Genomic DNA, 6,148 nt, shown 5'->3' on the forward strand with positions numbered 1-6,148 from the left:
TGAAAAGTTCCAGGGGCATTAGATAATCCAAATGGCATCACTAAATATTCAAAGTGACCCAAAAATGTCCTGAAAGCTGTTTTATGAATGTCCCAGGGTCCATTCTGATTTGGTGGCATCCAGACCTTAAATCCAGTTTTGAGAACACTTTAGCACCATGTAACTCATCCAACCGATCTTCTATTACTGGTATTGGAAACTTAGTTCTGATAGTGACAGTATTGAGATTTCTGAAATCAGTACAAAGCCTCATGGTTGTGTCCTTCTTTTTCACCAATAGTACGGGAGCTGCATACGGACTCTGACTATGTCTGATGAGATTGTTTTCTAGTAAATGAGTTATCTGTTTTTCTATCTTAACTTCCTGGTGATGAGGAATTCTGTAAGCTCTAGAGTGAGGTGGTGTGACCCTTGGCATCAGCTCTATCTTGTGATCCAATGCCCTTTTTTGAGGTAACTTGGTGGGCTCTTCAAACACATCCTTGTATTCTTCCAAGAGCTTGTTAACTGCTGCAGGTATACAGTGCTTCTCAGGTGTTTCTGCCACAATATTGTGAAGTTGTATTAAGAATGCTTGCACTCCTTTGTCTAACATCTTAGCTGCCTGCTCAGCTGATATCTCTACAATTTCCTCAGTTTTGTTGTACATGGTAGCAGTTACTGTTGTTTTTCCTTGCACTGTGAAGTTGAACTGATTTTGTGGCACATCAAACGAAACTGGGCTTACTAGAGTAAACCAATTGTACCCTAATATCACATCATGACTTGGGAGATTTAAAACTCTAAAAGATTGTTCAAGAGGAAGTTTGGCCATTTGAAAAGGACAATAGGGAACCACTGCTGCAGATATTAATGTGCCTCCCCCAGCCACAACAATTCTTCTGGGTTTAACTGGTACTAAATGGCAATTTGCTTTGAGGGCAAATTGTTCATTTATAAAGGAGGAGGAACTACCAGAATCCAGTAGGGCTACTGCTCTTTTTCCATTAAGAGATATAATCATTATAGGGCATTGTGTAGTTAAGTGTTGGCCCATTACATGAGAGGAAATGAACATTGCTTGTTCAGATTGCTCTGCCATTCCTTCTTGATTTTCTTGTTCAGTTTCAACATCAGTTGGACCATTCTCCTCCACCTCCTGTTGCAACATGTGAACATTAGGAACTAAAGTGCATTTGTGGCCATGAACCCACTTATCTCCACATCTCCAACATTCTCCCACTTTCCTTATCATCTGAATGTTGGTGTTGATGTTTTTAGTATGCTTGTTACTGTTAGTGTTCTGCACCACTGTAGAAGTGGTAGAAGTTTTTGCTGCTGAAGGTGTATATTGCTTTTGATAGTAATTATTGTATGACACACTGGACTTCTTCTGATGAACCACTGGAGGGTGACAAGGTTCTACATCTCTAGCTAAACAAAAAGCATCAGTCAGAGTTGCAGGACTTAATGGCCTCATTTGGTACTTAATACCCTCTCTCAATCCGTTAATATAGCACATGATGAACCAATCTTCAGATAAAGCAGGATTCTCTTCTTGTATTTCAGACATTAAATCCTCAAAAAGCTTTGTATACTCTGTTACTGTGCTATTGCCCTATTTCAGTGTATTAAACTTTTCAGTCAAGTCATATGAATTTTGCTGTGAAAACCTTTTTACAACTTCTTTTCCAAATTCTAGCCATGACAATTGTTTCTTCAACAGACCAGATCTTCTCAACCATAAATCTGCTTCACCTGCCATGTACATTTGAGATAAAGAGACCTTATATTCTTCAGGAGCACCAGCCACTTGGAAATACTTGTTGCATTGTCTGATCCACCCCACAGGATCTTCACCAAAAAAATTTGGAAAGTCCATTTTCGGTCCCTTGGTCATTGACTTCATAAATTGTATCTGCATATCTTGCTCATAAGTTCTGAAGTAACCTTGCCAAAGTTGTCTGTCTCTTGCTGGTTGCTGGAATTAAGGTGTTGCACCCCCCTTCCATGTGCTACAGGAGTACCCAACATACTTGCAGTATCTTGACTGAAGTAACCTTGCCAAAGTTGTCTGTCTCTTGCTGGTTGCTGGAATTAAGGTGTTGCACCCCCTTCCATGTGCTACAGGAGTACCCAACATACTTGCAGTATCTTGATGCACCTGATTATTAAAATCGGGTGGAACAACAGTTCTGCTAGTTTTGATGGGTGCTAAATTCTACATCTGTAACTCTTCCAACTGTCTAATTCTCTCTTTTTCTGCTTCTAGTTGCTGTCTGAGCTGATCTGTTCTGATATGCTGCCTAGGTACTTCATCTTGTTGAAGTGTTGGAGATTTCAGCAATGTCACAGGTTCAGACTGCCTTGTTCCTTGATTTGCAGAACTTGATGGTGCGACAATTGATTTTAACGCCATGTTCATAGCAGACAGTTGCTTGCCCAATTCTAGAACTGCTTTCTCCACACTGCCCACTTGCAAGGAGATTTCCCCTTGCTTGGAGCTGATTGAATGAACGTCCTCGTGCAGCGCTGAACACATCTGTTCGAAGCCCAATACTATCTCTATGTAACACTCCAAAATATCACGCAGAGACAAGACCTCCTGTAATTCTGCCTCGTCAATCGCCTTCATGCGCCCCATCGCCTTGATCTCAGGGAGAGAGAAGGAATTTTACTGCCGGAATTCCGGTAACCCGGCTTTCTGCTCAGATCCTGCCGCCTACTCGATCCTCGCCTCCGAAGCTACATGAACCAGCGATGGACAGGGAATTTTACCACCGGAGAAGTGTTCTTCCGCAACCCTTCCGGCTACTGGTTTGCAGCCGAACAAATCACCGCCACCTGCACCGCCCTGGTATAGATCGCCGCCACCAGCGCCGCCCCGGCTCAGATCGATCCAGATCGACTCATAGGGAGGGAATTGGGTGGGATTACTCTCTCTCTCTCTCTGGGCGAACAATTTTGTAGCCGAGGAACAACCTTGCTCTGATTACCAATTTGTCAGGACCTAGCTATGATTTAAGGTGTAGGAGAAGAAATCAGAGAGAATTCGCAAGGGAAGATACCCCGATCTGGGTGCTGTATTGATCTATAGGTGTTGCCGTGTATATTTAAGTTTCTGCCATCAGGCGAATTGGGGAAAATCATATCCGCTAAGCCACAACTCGGCCGCTTTATAGGTGAACAAGTTACTTCTCTTGACGGTAACTTGTCGGAACAGTAACAATATCCTTACAGTAGATTGTATCTAACGGCTAGAGATGAAAGTAACTTGAAGAGCTACCAGAACCGTCCGATAACTGAACCGGTATTTCCTAGATGAGATACAGTTAACTGAAGATGTATCTTCAGTATACAGCAGGCCTGATAGGAACGGGCTCCATTACCCCAGAGATTCGGTCGTTGATAATTAATCGAGCTAGAGGCGAGCAAATCTATCTAGCTCAGCTAATCGTCGCAGTGAGCCCTAATGGGTCCCTCCCGGTCAAGTGGGGCGTCTAGTTGAAAAGAGACAGCCGGATTGTCTCGGGTACCACGTTTCTGGCCAGCCTCCCATGGACCCTTGTGGTGCATCACCTCTGCAATCATGGGGTACAGGTTAACGTGTTTAGTGTAGACGTGAACACAATCAGACACAAAATTCAATACCCAAGTCGAGGTGAAGTATATATGATGCACTCCTCTTTCCTGCTACTTAATTACCTTACTCAGAAAACTAATATTTGAAAATAAAAGGATTCCTTGAGAATAATTTAAAATCACCGGGTGGATAGAATGTGTTCAGAAATAAATAAAAACATAAAGTGTGTCATAAGTTTGGTTAAATGGAGTAAAGTGGATGAAACTTTCTTAAATGTGGTAATCTCCATAAAAATGACAAAAAGAAGGGGTAAAAAAAAATGGAATTCACTGTAAATTTTCTGAACGCTACTACTAAAAAAGAGCAATTCATGCAATGAAAATGAGAGTGCAATTCATTTTTACTAGAAGCCATGGTTTTTTTTTCTAACTTAAAAGATCGAAAGAAATAATTGTGCATCCATTGCGTATATGTGCATCTGTTACGTATCTGTGCATTCATTACATACCATCTTGCTATAATATATGTCATATTAACACTATAAATAAGGTGGTTGATGCTACAATGCTGAACTGTGGCTATTTGCAACTACACTCCAACCTATACAACCACATAGGGCCTTCATAGACGATCAACATCAAAAGTTGTAGTTTGAGTTAAATTATAGCTTGTCTATCTCTCGTGTGGGTGCAACGTTTTGGGAAAAATGCAAAGACGATGTTAACTTGGTTGGGTTGAGAGTGGGATGCATTAGGAATGGGAGTTTGGCTTGATCAGCAGTTCGAGCTGCAATCGAGATGAAACATGGATGGTTCACTTAATGCATTGTTGGATCAAGGTGAGGCAACTTAGCTTGCAACTATCTCCCGATAACAGCTTCGTCGAGGTTGTTGTGTCTATCAAGACTCCCTTGCATTTATAATACTGGATGACCTGTTATGGCAATTGGCGCAGAGGCAACCACCAACCCAGAAGCTAAGCGAAGCATTTGAATATGTGAACTGTTTCGAGGATGTTTCCTAAAAATGGTCTGCAAGGGATTATGTTCGTAATGGATTTGTATATGCCATCTATATTTACCAACGCCAGATAACGGTGATCGTTTTTCATGTCCAAATAGGAGAACCAAACAGTCATTTCGCCCGGCTGTCTACCAAATACCCAGCCTTTCTGTTCAGACTAAGACCTAAACATCCTTTCTACCTAGCCACGTCTTGCTCGACCGTCCCGTTTTAGCACTATGTATTGTTGTTTATTCGGCAAACAAAGCATGGCAATGTTCCTGGATGGAAACAAAGAACCACCCGCATGGCCGGCTCGCACGCGTGCGGGGCCTAGGAGGGCCAAGCGCGCGCATGCCGGACTCTTGACATCTCGGTCTCTGGCCGGATGCAACACCCACATATGTAATTGCCTCATATATTTACCAATGACAGACAAAGACAACAAGTGTTACAGTAATTCTTAGCGAGCATGCGAGAGTAGGACTCAGGCCCGTCTGTCGGTGTCCTATGTTTTTATTCGTGCTAATGCCCTTTGGAGATTATCTATGAAAAATATTTTTTAGATGTGTTGTCCATATATAGCATTGTGTCACTTTGTGGTTGTTCGATCCGTCGGGCACCACCTGGTGCCTGTTATTATCCTGCAACAGTCAAATGAAATCAGAAGACATCCACAAGTAATATCCCTTCTGCATACAAGGCAACCGAAGCTTTCATAGCTCAGTTGGTTAGAGCACCCGTTTAGTAAGCGGGAGGTCTTGAGTTCAACTCTCAATGAAAGCATCCCGTTTTATTATTTATCCTTGGCAAAAATAAATGAAAGAACCGTTTTTCGTTTGATTACCTAAATTATGTGTTTGCAATCTCTCCAAAAATGTACTACAGTGTATAGTTTTTTCATCGCAATTGTATGTATCTGTTAATATTGGTATTGAAGACCGGCAAATGCTGAGTGGCCGCGTCAACGTTCAAGAATATACAACAATGAAAAATAAAAGACTACTTGCGTAACACAGTTTTTCAATAAATAATAGACCCACCATTCCTTGGTTAGGTTAACATCTTGGCAGTCTAGAGATGTGAATGGGCTCTTCTTGAATAGGATTTGATTGAACAAGTCTGTGATTAATATTCAGGAACAACTCAAAGTTGTGTTCATGAGAAATGTGCAAAACAGAGGCATATCTTCGTTTTATTTGGGATGAGCTGCAAAATGATGGCTATTGGAATGCGACGATCACCATCATGACCATATCGGTCATGCAAGTGAATAGAAAAGACAAAGATGACTAAACTTAGTAAAAATGTTACGGATAATACAGGACAATATTTTCCCCAACAAAAGATAAAAGGATATGTTTAATGAATGCTGGTAAACTAAGGCATAGGCCATTGTACTGATTTATCAGGGTGTGTAAACTGGCCAATGTACGTACCCAGACGTTTCTGTTGAAGTCGAACTCGCCTCAGACGTTATCTCTCGCTGTGCAGTAGTAGCAACAGCTTTCACTATCACTTGCCGCACCATATTACCTTTCTCTTTGATTTCTTCTAAAAAGTTGTCCCCTCTAAATTCGCTACA

General features: G+C 41.7%; 1 non-coding gene across 1 annotated transcript; it reads left to right on the forward strand.

The window, feature by feature from the left end:
- The first annotated feature begins 5,275 nt into the window (after positions 1-5,275).
- Positions 5,276-5,349, forward strand: TRNAT-AGU. The gene has a single exon. It is a non-coding gene; the product is annotated as a tRNA-Thr (tRNA).
- Positions 5,350-6,148: the final 799 nt, after the last annotated feature.

This window comes from Triticum urartu, chromosome 5 (assembly GCF_003073215.2).
Source record: "Triticum urartu cultivar G1812 chromosome 5, Tu2.1, whole genome shotgun sequence".
Classification (NCBI taxonomy): domain Eukaryota; kingdom Viridiplantae; phylum Streptophyta; class Magnoliopsida; order Poales; family Poaceae; genus Triticum; species Triticum urartu.